Genomic DNA, 13,496 nt, shown 5'->3' with positions numbered 1-13,496 from the left:
TATAGTTTCATATTGGAGAACAATGATGTCCTACAATCATCAAAATGGTGAGGTTAATTTACAAAAACTAACAATTTTTGTTATGATGAAACCTTCTAACTGCATCCAAAGGTTGAGATCAAAGCAAATACATGATCCTCGTTCATACAGTGAACTTTTGACAAGAGGTGCCACATTTGGAGTTTGTGTCAGCCACACACACGATACTTTCTGTGGTACAACCTTTGCTATATCTGGAAAATGTAGAATAAAAAAAATCTGAGTACCTGTTTTACTTTGGTTTTCCTGATACAACTGATGAATCCCAGGACACCAGCACACATATTGTCTTCACATTCATTCTCTTTCAATGTTAATAGATGTCCCAAAATTTGTATTCTGAGTTCATACCAATCCTGTAGATTCACCATTTTTCTAAACGAATAAGATTTGCATCACATGTGTAAAAAAATAATGATTTAAGTACTACAGGATATGCCCAACATCAAAGAGTTCTTTTTCCAGTTAGCAAACTATGATATCCTGTAGTTTACAAAAAGCTCACATATCTAGTTCAAAGGAGTAGCTCTTCAAAATTGAGCAGTGGCCTAAAAACTGAAATATTTGGTATGCTTTCAGAGCTGGTGACTTCCCTCTGTTATCTAATTTCTGGGCATTGGCATACTGGCATGATAAAGACATGGTGACTTTGCTATAATTAAATACATGTACCCGCGTGATTCTACAGGACAAATGCAAGGAATGCCCACCAAGTGCATCGCTGCAAGCATGGGAGTTCCTTGCATCTCCAGCGACTACCATCTGATTCTCCAATCCGTCAAACTTCAATACCTACATGAGGAGGCTTAAGTTTTCAAAATAAAATGGAAGGTCAAATTCAAGCAATTATTAAGCAATGCTATAACTCAACTCACACTGAAGTTGGAGGATCTCCTATTGAGACGAAGCTTGCATTCAGAAGACATGCCATCATACACATCAATTACAAATATACCAGCTCCCTTCCAAGCAAAACTGCATCTGACATGGTCGAATTGGTTGAACATTTCGTAAATGAAGAATCTGAGTGCTCGCAGTTGTTCGTTTCTGTAGAGCCATCATCACTGGTAACATTTAGATCTTGCACGAGATCACTAATCTTTTGCTTGACAAGGCGAGAGATTTATTTGGCTGCAGTCCCATCAAAAAGCAACAATCTCAAATACCCATCAGCTCCAATCTTGCTCAGGTTGTTTTAGTGACACCACTCAAGTGACTTGCGGTCAAAGTGTAAGTCGACTGATGTTCGTCTTGCATCAATGCTAAGCCACTCAGTACCGCCGACAGGGGGTAAAAAAGATAATGAAAAACACATGCCCTCATACTCTAAAGCTAAATAGTAATCTCTTCAATATTGAACACTGCTAAATACTGACCAAAGTTCCAAAGAGTAACCATTTTAATATGCCAGCTCCTTATTTGTGTGCCAAGTGTAGTATTAGAGCATCATTTCTAAGTTCTAACTAATGGGAGTCCTGAGATCCTCGGCGATAGACATACAGTTCGCCCAAGGTGTTTACAAAACAGACATAAAGAGGATTGTACAAAGGTTATGCTTATTGCTTAGTAGTGCTCAGACCTGAGGAAGGCCGTGCCACGGAAAATCATCCTGCAGGTGGAGAGAGACGCGTCTGGCGACGTACATGCTTGTCGATGTCCCCTGTTGGCGACTGACCTGAAAAGCACAACATTGTTGTTATTTCATTGAACACGTTGAGAGCACTAAGACTTTCAACGATCCAAGGTAAGGTAGAAGCTAGAGATGTCACCTGCACTAAAAGCTAGTACACGTGGAACTTGTAAGGCATAGAGAAGACTTGCCACTGCCTGTTGGTCTCCTGCTTGTGCGTCTCTGTTGTGTTCGTCTTCCGCTGCTGCTTCGCTGGAATCGTCACTGTCGGAGTCCTCCTGACGGCACGGTGACACGGGCGAGAAAGCGGATGCGAGAGAAGGAAGCAGTCGCCCTACTCTTTTCCTCCCTCCACCAATCGCCCTTGCCATACGACCACCACCAGCGCTTGTTTGCCTCCCGAAAATCCAAATCAGCGATTCCCTCACGAATCCCCTTCCAGAAATCAAGCGCCCAGCAATCCTTGCCCTCCCCAAGAGCGCAACTCTCGCGTGATTTCTACCTTCCCAAGTTGTGTAATATTTTGCCTCCCCAATCCCTTATATGAGTCGCCTGACATTTCGATGGAGCCCCGATGCATCGGTATGTCGACCGGCTTACTTCAATCCCAACGGCGAGGCAGCAACGGGATCGTCCCTGTCCGTCCAAGAAAAACTTTGCCAACTCGGCAAGGACGCACGCACCAGGAGAGGAGTGTCGTGCCCCTCGCGCGCCTGCGCGTCCCGCCCGGCAGAGACTTAGACACCGGTGAGGTCCTCGCTCCCGGACGCCTCTTCATTTTCTCCTCCTTCCTCTCCGTGTGCTATCCCGCTCGCTGCTGCCGCCTAATGCGACGCCCGAGCGTAGCGCCGCCTCCCCGCCATGGCTGCCGCCCCTCGCAAGCTTGCGCCGCCGTGGTCCGTGGCTTTGATGCCGGAGAACTCCTCGCTCTGGCCGACTCTTCATGTTTTCCTCCTTCATCTCCACTCATGCCTCCCGCCTCGCTGCCGCCGCCTGATGCGGGCGCCCGAGCACAGCGCTGCCTCCCTGCCATGGCCGCCCCGGCAAGTCAGAAACTTCGCCCGTCCACCCAGATCGAGCAGGGGGAGGCCGGCGGACGGGAGGATCGACGCAGGAGGCTTGGTGGTGGCCGGATCCGGGGCGCGGCGGAGCAGAGGATGCGGATCCGGGCAGTGGCGGCCGGATCCCGTCGGAGTCGTGGCCGGAGGCGGGCGGCGCGGCTGCCGGCGAAGCTCGGGGCGGCCATGGTGGCACTGCAATGAGAGGGGGAGAGAGATGGTGAGAGGGAGGGAGGAAGGTGAGGGAGGAGGAGAAGGCAGGGGCGGCCACGTGACCTGGTCGCGGCGGCGGTGATCTCCGGTGAGGCCGGCCGGCGTGGCGAGGCGGCGGAGGAAGGCGGGGTCGGGGCGAGCGCGTGGCGAGGCGGCGGAGGAAGGCGGGGTCGGGGCGAGCGCGTGGCGCGGAGCCGAGCTCCCTGGCTCCGGCGCACGCGTTTCTGCCCCAAAAAGGACTGCGGGTTGAATATAGAAACAAATGCGGGGTCGTTTTTGTAAAAACTAAGCGTTTTATAGATACCCACTTAAAATTAGGACTACGGGCTTATTTCAAAGAAATAGAAGGGCTTTTGCGCAAATATGCCGACGACGTACGGGCAGAAGCATTAGCTGCTTTATTAGTAGGGAAAGATATATATATATATATATATATATATATATATATATGGAAACTAGCAGGAAACTGTACATACTAAAAGCTATCTGACTGCGCACATGATCTGCACCTGGCTCTGTACATAGGGTTACATGTCTTGCCGACAAGGCTAGTGCAAAAGGGGGTTGCTAGAGCTCCCGGCAACCGCGTCCTATGGGTAAAACTTGTCAGGATGTTCGATATTCCGGGAGTTGCTCATTGGAATGCCATCTTCGGTCTCCAGGCGGACTGCGCCGGTCCTGGTGACTCGTATTACCCGATAGGAGCCTTCCCACTTTGCCGTCAACTTGTTTGAATTCTCGGCGGACTGAACACGCCAAAGAACAAGGTCGCCTTTCTCAAGGCTTCGGGCCTGAACCTTGCATCTATGATAGCAGTGCAAGGCTTGCTGATAGCGAGTGGCTCGCACAGCAGCTCGAAGACAATCTTCCTCAAGGAACGTTGCATCATCTTGGCGCAACTACTCTTGCTCAAGCTCATCATAAGCGAGCACTCGAGATGACACGTATATGAGTTCCATGGGGAGAACTGCTTCTGCCCCGTATACCAGGGCAAAGGGAGTCTGGCCAGTGGCTCGATTTGGTGTCGTTCTGATTGACCAAAGAACCATTGGCAATTCATCAATCCAGCGCCTTCCACACTTGCACAGCCTGTCGAAAGTTCTCGTTTTGAGGCCTCACAGCACCTCAGCATTTGCCCTTTTTGCCAGGCCATTGCTTCTTGGGTGAGCAACAGAAGCAAAGAAAACTTTGCTGCCAAGGTCTTGGATATACTGCATGAAGGTGCGGCTCATGAACTATGTGCCGTTGTCGGTGATGACTCTATTTGGCACACTGAAACGGCAAACAAGTCCTTTGAAGAACTTAACGGCCGACTGTGCTGTCAACTTTCTCACTGGCTTCACTTCCAGCCACTTTGTGAACTTGTCAATCGCAACGTACAAACACTCAAAGCCTCCGACATCATAGGGAAAGGGGCCCAGTACTGAAAATGGCCAGGAGAGAGGGGTTGTTTGAAGGTCTTGAGCTGGTTGATGAAGCTTCATTGAATGAAACTGGCATGCTTCACACTTGATTACTAGTGCCATCGCATCCTGGAGGGCAGTGGGCCAGAAGAAACCTTGCTGGAATGCTTTGCCGGCAAGGGCTCTTGACCCTATGTGGGAGCCACATATGCCTCCGTGTATCTCTGCCAATAGCTCCACCCGTCCTCCCGAGGAATACACTTCAATTTCACGCCGTTCGGCCTCCTTCTATAAAGGACATCATCCACGAACTGGTACATGCTAGACCGACGGGCTACTCTCTCTGCTTCTTCCTGCTCCAAAGGGAGCTCTCCTATTTGGAGCAAACGGACTGTATGATGTGCCCATGCCGGAGCCTGAGGCTCGACGGCAAGGACTAAAGGCATGTCTTCTGCCGCGGGGGCAGCTATCTCGACGACAAGAGTTTGGGACTCTGCCGGAGGCTGCTGCTCCCCGACAAGCTTGGGGTACCTGGCAACCTCCTTGCCGGAGGCTCCTGGGAGCTCTACGGGAAAGTGTTTGCCGTGGCCCGCCTTTGTTCGCTTGCTCTTCTCCGCTGATGGTTCAACAGATGGTTAAGTCAATTGAATCACAAAGGTAACTGGTTCCACAGGTAGCTTGAGGGCAGCGCACTTTGACAAGTCATCGGCAATGTTGTTCTCTGCTCAAGGAACATGCTCTGCTTGCAGACCATCAAAGTGCTCTTCCAGCTTCCTCACTTCATCCACGTAAGCCTCCATCAGCGGGCTCTGATAATCCTTGTTGACTTGCTTGATGACAAGTTGTGAATCTCCTCCCACAATGAGCTTCCTAATTCCGAGGTCTGCCGCGATCCTGAGACCGGCAAGCAACCCCTCGTACTCTGCGGTGTTGTTTATCGACTTCTCCCGGGGAAAGTACATCTGGACTACGTACTTGAGGCGCTCTCCGGTGGGCGCGACGAGCAGCACGCCGACTCCAGCACATTGTAAAGAGAAAGCCCCATCAAATTACATAATCCAATGACTACTTGCCTCTTTGCCGGGAAGGGTGGTCTCTTGAATTTCTTCGTCGGGTGTGGATGTCCATTCTGCTATGAATTCTGCCAGGCTCTGCTCTTGATCGTCGAGGTACTTTCAAATCTGAGCCCAAAGCTCGACAACTCCAATGCCCACTCCACAATCCTCCTAGTTGCGTCCTGGTTGTGCAAGATTCGTTGCAACGGGAGGCAAGTGACGACGGTGATCTCGTGTGCTTGAAAATAGTGGCGCAGCTTTTTCGAGGCCATAAGAAGACCGAAAAGCAACTTCTACATGCTGGAGTACCTTGACCTAGCCCCCTGCAAGAGGGAGCTGACAAAGTAGACTGGGTGCTGCACCACCTTCTTCTTCTGCTGCTTTACTTCACTCATTTGCGCAGATTCTTTCTTGTCAGGACTGGGCTCTGCTGAGGATTCTGTCTTGCCAGCATTGGGCCCTGCCGGCCCTGGTTCCTCATTTGATGGCCCTGCCGCCGCCGTTGCCTCTTCCTCAGCTTCTCTCCACACCACTAGCACAACACTGACCACTTGATTTGTTGTTGCCAAGTACAGCAGTAACGGCTCTTGTGGTTTGGGCGCGACTAGTATTGGCATAGAGGAGAGGTACCTCTTTAAATCTTGCAGCGCTGCCTCTGCCTCCGGAGTCCATTTCATTGGACCCGCCTTTTTCAAATTTTGAAAAAGGGGAGGACGCGCTCAGCCGACTTAGAGATAAACATACTCAGGGCGGCAACATAGCTAGCAAGCCTACGGATGTCCTTGACTCATCAGGGCGCCTCAAGCTGCTCAATGGCTTTGATCTTGTCGGGATTTGCTTCAATTCCACGCTGAGATACAAAGAACCCAAGAAGTTTGCTGGACGGGACTCCGAACACACGCGTCTATAGGTTGAGCTTGAGGTTGATCTTGCGCAAATTTGTAAAGGTTTCTTCCAGGTCATGCACGAGCGTGGCCATGTCTTTGGTTTTGACCACTATATCATCCATGTAGGGTTCCATATTTCTATGGAGCTGGGGCTCAAAACCGATATGGATCGCTCAGGGGAATGTTGAACCAGCGCTCTTCAACCCGAAAGGCATCCGTACGAAACAATACGTGCCACATGGGGTGATGAACGCGGTCTTTTCTTCATCCTCCTTCGTCATGAAGATCTGATGATAACCTGAGTAAGCGTCAAGGAACGACAGCAGGTCGCACCTAGTAGTGGAGTCCACTATCTGGTCGATACGTGGCAATGTGAAAGGATCCTTTGGACAGGCTTTATTGATATCAGTATAGTCGATACATAGCCTCCACTTCCCATTCACCTTACGTACTACTACTAGATTGGCCAACCACGTCGGGTGGAGTTCTCCCTTGACCAAACCTGCCGCCTCCAACTTCCTGATCTCCTCGATGATAAACTCTTGTCGCTCCAAAGCTTGCTTTCTGACCTTCTGCTTGACAGGCCGTGCAAGGGGGCAGACAGCAAGGTGGTGCTCAATCACCTCCCTGGGAACACCGGGGATGTCGGATGCTTGCCACGCAAACACGTCGACATTCGCCTGCAGGAAGGCGATGAGCGCTCTTTCCTATTTATTGTCAAGGGTGGAGCTTATGGTAAAAGCTCCGCCCGTGCCATCTTCCTTGACGGACACCTTCTTGGTTTCTGGCGGGGCCGCCTTAGATTTCTTGCTCGTGCCGGTAGAGCTCTCTAGCACGTCCTCAGTAGAAATACTGCATTCCGAAGAGGAGCGCTTGCCGGAATGAGTGCAAGAACCCTTGCCGGAGCCAGGAGTCTTACCGGCAGTCGAGGCCTTGCTGGTCTTCTTCTCGACGATGGGAGCAGGTGCCTTGGTGGCAGACGCTGCAACCGCCTCTTGATAGAGCTGATTGGCGCAGCTGACGGTGATGATGCTCATCGGGCTAGGCATCTTCAGCTTTTTATATGCGTAGTGTGATGCCGCCATGAACTTGGCCAGCGCTGGGCAGCCAAGGATCCCGTTATATGGCAACGGGATCTCAGCAACATCAAAAACAATCCTCTCCATTCTGTAGTTGAGGTCACCACCAAACGTAACTGGTAGTGTGACCTCTCCCTTGGACTGGCTCCTCCCCGGATTGATCTCTTGGAACGTACCCATCTCCTCGAGATCTTCATCAGGGATCTGCAGCCTCTTGATCACGTTGGGCGAGATCAAGTTCAGGCCGGCCCCACGGTCAACTAACATCTTTGTCGTCTTGAGGTTGCGTACTGTTGGGGATACCAACAACGGCAAACACCCGACCGCGGTTATGTGATTAGGGTGATCCTCGGCGTAAAAAATGATAGGCGTGTGGGATCACCTAGCGGCTTCTGGGTTTCGACCATTGGTTCCATCGCATTAATCTCAGGCGCCCACTATTTTAGTTGGCGGTGGGAGGAACGCAATGAGGCACCTCCGTCAACACACATGACTTCTATCACCTTCTAAAACTCATGCTTGGTGGATTCGACATCATTATCGTGATCGTCATCCTCCTCTTTCTTGTCGCGGCCTCGGGCATGCCTCTCTTGTTGCTTCTCCTTGTCGCCACGTCCTCCTCGACCGCCACGCTTCTTACCAGATCCTTCGGTGCCACCTTGGCCCTTCTCCTTGTCTCGTCTCTCGTACTCATCCCTTTGCTTCTCCATCAGCAGCTCCACTTGGCGGCAATTCTGGAGATCATAGCCCTTGGTATGGTGGATCTTGCAGTACTGCTTGTCGGAGCCCTCTGACTTGCCGGTAGCCGCCAAGGATCGGCAGGCGTTGCACCCAGTAATATCCTTGCCGGGGTCATCAACCTTGGCCTTCTTGGTGGTGTCGGGGTCACCGGATTCCTCAACGGCAAGCACGGTCTTGCCCTTGCGCTTTCTATTACGTCGCCTGCCCTTCTTCGCCGGGGCGACGACGTCTTCGTCTTCAGATTCACTTCCCGCATCGGCATCTTCGCCGGCGTACTTCCTTCCTTCCTCAGCTTGGGACATCTGTCAGCCAGAACGTATAGTTCGGCAACATCTGCAACCTTGTCCATGGCCAGCTCTTCACGCATCTTGTGATTGTGCACGTTCTGATGGAACACGCTGATGACAGCGGCGGAATGAACATCCGGGATGTTGTACTGCACACGGCTGAATCTCTGTATGTACTTGCGCAAGGATTTGCCATCCCTCTGGGGATCATATACAAATCACTTGCCTACCCAGGAGCTATGTGGCTGCCCGTGAAGGCACCAACAAACTCGTGGCACAGATCGGACCAAGAGGCTATGGGGTCTATCGGCAAATGCATCAACCATGACCTGACGTTGGGCTTGAGTGCCAACAGGAAATAGTTGGCGAGTACCTTGTCGTCTCGTGCTCCGGCGGCTTGGATCGTAATGGTGTACACGCTCAAGAACTCGGACGTATGGGTCTTGCCGTCGTACTTCTCCGGGACCTCCAGTTTGAACACGCGGGTGTTGGGCCACGGGAACTGCCACAGCTCATGGGTGAACGCTGGACAACTTATTGTGTAGGGAAAGTCGCCAGCATCCCCCGGCTCAGGTCTGTACATAGTAGGCCCAACACGCCTATCAGACTGATGGCGCACATCCCGAGGCCGTTCGATGGTGGTCCGGGCGTCTTCCTTGAGCCGCTCTCGGAGAACTTGACGTTGGTGACGACGCGTTTGTGGATCTGACGACGCCATGGACACATTTGTTGGAAATATGCCCTAGAGGCAATAATAAAATGATTATTATTATATTTCCTTGTTCATGATAATTGTCTTTTATTCATGCTATAATTGTATTATCCGGAAATCGTAATACACGTGTGAATACTTAGACCACAACATGTCCCTAGTGAGCCTCTAGTTGACTAGCTCGTTGATCAACAGATAGTCATGGTTTCCTGACTATGGACATTGGATGTCATTGATAACGGGATCACATCATTAGGAGAATGATGTGATGGACAAGACCCAATCCTAAGCATAGCACAAAGATCGTGTAGTTCGTTTGCTAGAGCTTTTCCAATGTCAAGTATCTTTTCCTTAGACCATGAGATCGTGTAACTCCCGGATACCGTAGGAGTGCTTTGGGTGTACCAAACGTCACAACGTAATTGGGTGACTATAAAGGTGGACTACAGGTATCTCCGAAAGTGTCTGTTGGGTTGACACAGATCGAGACTGGGATTTGTCACTCCGTATGACGGAGAGGTATCACTGGGCCCACTCGGTAATGCATCATCATAATGAGCTCAAAGTGACCAAGTGTCTGGTCACGGAATCATGCATTACAGTACAAGTAAAGTGACTTGCCGGTAACGAGATTGAACGAGGTATTGGGATACCAACGATCGAATCTCGGGCAAGTAACATACCGATTGACAAAGGGAATTGTATACGGGGTTGCTTAAATCCTCGACATCGTGGTTCATCCGATGAGATCATCGAGGAGCATGTGGGAGCCAACATGGGTATCCTGTTGGTTATTGACCGGAGAGCTGTCTCGGTCATGTCTACATGTCTCCCGAACCCGTAGGGTCTACACACTTAAGGTTCGGTGACGCTAGGGTTGTATGAATATGAGTATACAGCAAACCGAAAGTTGTTCGGAGTCCCGGATGAGATCCCGGATGTCACGAGGAGTTCCGGAATGGTCCGGAGGTAAAGAATTATATATGGGAAGTCGAGCTTCGGCCATCGGGAAAGTTTCGGGGTCCACCGGTATTGTACCGGGACCACCGGAAGGGTCCCGGGGGTCCACCGGGTGGGGCCACCTATCCCGGAGGGCCCCATGCGCTGAAGTGGGAGGGGAACCAGCCCCTAGTGGGCTGGTGCGCCCCCCCTGGGCCCCCCTCTGCGCCTAGGGTTGGGAACCCTAGGGGAGGGGGCGCCTCCACTTGCCTTGGGGGGCACTCCACCCCCCTTGGCCGCCGCCCCCCTTAGAGATCCCATCTCTAGGGCCGCCCCCCCTGGGGTCCCTATATAAAGAGGGGGGTGGGAGCGCAGCCGCACCCAACACCCTGGCGCCTTCCTCCCCTCCCTGCTACACCTCTCCCTCCCGTAGTTGCTTGGCGAAGCCCTGCCGGAGCCCTGCTGCATCCACCACCACGCCGTCGTGCTGCTGGATCTTCATCAACCTCTCCTTACCCCTTGCTGGATCAATAAGAAGGAGACGTCACGCTGACCGTACGTGTGTTGAACGCGGAGGTGCCATCCGTTCGGCGCTAGGATCTCCGGTGATTTGGATCACGACGAGTACGACTCCCTCAACCCCGTTCTCTTGAACGCTTCCGCGCGCGATCTACAAGGGTATGTAGATGCACTCCTCTCTCTCGTTGCTAGACGAAACTCATAGATTGATCCTGGTGAACGTAGGAAATTTTTTATTTTATGCAACGTTTCGCAACAACATTATCATGGGCGTCAACCTGACGGGCTGGCCGCGGTGGAGGGGAGTGCATCGTGGTTGCGGCGCCTCCAACCCTTCCACTGTCGGTGCGCACCGGCTCGGTGACCCGGCGCTGCGAGGGACTTGCTTCCCGGTGGCCATCCCTGTTGGCATGGCTAATGAGGCTTTGGATGGCAGCCCTCCACTCTTCTTTCTTCTCCAGAGTAGGAGGAAAGTCGAGGAGTAGTTGCGCTCGCACCAATGCTTCTGCTCGCGTGGGTGGTAGCGACAAGCGCAAGGAATGGGAGGAACTAGGACTTCTAACTATGTTAGAAGGAGTCCCATCACGATTCCGCGGCTGCGCACCCTTCTCCCCAACATCGTGGCGTGCATGTCTACCCTGCGTGTCTTGAGAGTGACGCTGAGGGATTTTGCCGTGGCGACGCCCGGGGTCTCAACATCGCGGTGCTGTCCATCGCGCATGAGCTGAGAGGACCGCGACGCATGCACTGGCGGGGTTGTCTTCCTGCCCTTGGAGGTCCCCGCGCCACCCGCAGGTAGCGCAACTCCATCGTTGGGCGCGGCAAAGTGCCGACCATCGTCGCCGCTGCGGAGGACGCCACTCGCCTGGCTTCTCGTATTTGGATGATGTGGACAATCTTGATCTCCTCCACCACTAGCATCCGCCACGTCGCCCGCCCGTGCAGGTGCGGGCGGAGTGGCTCCAGACGGGCTGATCACTGGGATCGTCTTCTTCTTCGGAGCCATGGCGACGAAGAAACTACTGTACTAACTAACATACCAGATTCTCACAACTAATGCCCCCTACCTGGCATGCGAAAGATGTCGGGGAAAACGAATACCTATGGGGTCACAAGGATCCCTTCTACATTTGGCGGGGGATTAGCTGCACGAAGAGCATGTCGAGCTATTAGCACATAGGGGATTTTACCCAGGTTCGGGCCACAAAGATGTGTAATACCCTAGTCCTGCTTGTCTGGATATATGTGTTCTTGAGCTTTTGAACTAGCTATGGTGCGAGCCCGGTCCAGAAGTCCAAATCCTCTCTCTGTATGCCTTGGGCCTCCTTTTATACGTAAAGGGGTTTCAATAGTGGCACACAGGAGGTGGCAAGCTACAGTGCACGAGCTTATCGCTCACAACATAGGACAAATGCTTTTAATGCGTTGCCTACGTGCCCTCTTGCTTTATCGGGGACAGCAACAGAAGCCATCCCATCCTTCGTTGCTCCTCCTTGCTTCGACATGCGTCCAGGCTGACGAGGCATGTAGTGCCATGCTGGCTAACTAGTTGCTGTGTTGGCACAACGGTAGAGCCTCCATGAATATGTGCATGCCGCCACGCAGGCGCCTGCTTAGTTGGCATGCCTATCGTTGCAATGGAGTGGTGGTGAGGTGGCGAACCCTTGCCGGGCGCGGGTCTGGTCGCGGCCTAGCGATCGTACCTGGCAAGGCATGCCGGGGTCCTCGGAGTCGTCCCCGGCAAGGGTCTTGCCGGGGGTGTTCATCTTCTGGTCCCACGTGGATCTGTGGGCTGTCAATCTTTATGAGGATCTGCTTGCTACCAGGCATGCGTTCTCCAGATCTTGGTCTTAACGTTGTCGATGGTGTTAGAGCTCTCAGCCCCAAGGGTGATGGGCTTGCTGGTGCTGTGCAGGTTTCCCCAGCAAGACCCTTGCCTGGGGTGGTCTAGCTCGCCCTTTGCTCCTTGTGCTTTGAGTATCTGTCTTGGTAGTCTTTGTGCTTTGTCTTCCTCTGCCTCGCCAAGCCTTGCCATAGGTGTGGCTGCGACCACCCATGCACAAGTAAGGGATATAGAAGTACCCATACTTTTGTACACCGACAGGCGGCGACGTTCAAGCCACATGTCCTCGGAGCACAAAAACGATGCAAGCGCAATTCGTCCATGTCCACATCTACATGGCGACCACCATCACATTCATGATCTACATCATCACTAAGGGCAAGTAAACACCAAGCATCATGTGCACGACAACGACGAATGACATCGACCACGAGCTCAAGTGCAACATAGACACCATCATCATGAGGATCCTCCACACGCGCTAACCTACAAGTCACTGCATGCTCTACATCAAGCTATGGCCAAACTTCATGAGCACAAGAGAAGACTGTAACACCCCGGTGTAATGATGCTACAGTAACCCCTGGGGTTAAGTTAATCTTTTTGCTAAACATGTGCCTGATCATTATTGTCTCATGTTCTTTCACATTCCAGTTGAATTCAAATTCAAATTTTATCTGAAATTCAAAATGCTCAGACATGAAAACAAAAATGTTCATCATGTGCAGAATAATCCACAACTAATATTGGTGGTGAACCAACATTTTTGCAAAAAGGTTTGAGTGGCCTAAGCTACTTCAAACAGTGGCCTAAGAAATAAATTAATTGCCTTTTTAATTTATGAAAATGGCAAACTATTTCTAAAGCCTCACAATCTTTTTTTTTGCAGTGCTCAATAATTCTTTGAGATTATTTTGTCCAATGGCATAATTTTTTTGCAAAGTCTTTATTGGCAAAAAGAAAAGAAAATGCAAAAGCTGTTTGCAAAAAAAAAAGGAAAGGAAAACCCCCCTGCCCCTGGGCCTAAGGCCGCAGAGACAGGCCCAGCTGGCCGTCGGCCCATCCCAGCCGGCCCACTCCCCCTTTCCTGT

The 13,496-nt window shown here is 51.8% G+C and overlaps 1 long non-coding RNA gene across 1 annotated transcript; it reads right to left on the bottom strand.

Annotated features, from left to right (window-relative positions):
* Positions 1-436: 436 nt before the first annotated feature.
* LOC119336375 lies at positions 437-2,048 on the bottom strand. Its single transcript, XR_005162432.1, has 4 exons — positions 1,809-2,048; positions 1,619-1,714; positions 915-1,170; positions 437-831 (listed from the first exon to the last, which is right to left on the bottom strand). It is a non-coding gene; the product is annotated as an uncharacterized LOC119336375 (long non-coding RNA).
* Between the last annotated feature and the right edge of the window lie 11,448 nt (positions 2,049-13,496).

The sequence above is a fragment of the Triticum dicoccoides genome, chromosome 7B (genome assembly GCF_002162155.2).
Source record: "Triticum dicoccoides isolate Atlit2015 ecotype Zavitan chromosome 7B, WEW_v2.0, whole genome shotgun sequence".
Classification (NCBI taxonomy): domain Eukaryota; kingdom Viridiplantae; phylum Streptophyta; class Magnoliopsida; order Poales; family Poaceae; genus Triticum; species Triticum dicoccoides.
This window is presented reverse-complemented; position numbering and strand designations above follow the sequence as displayed.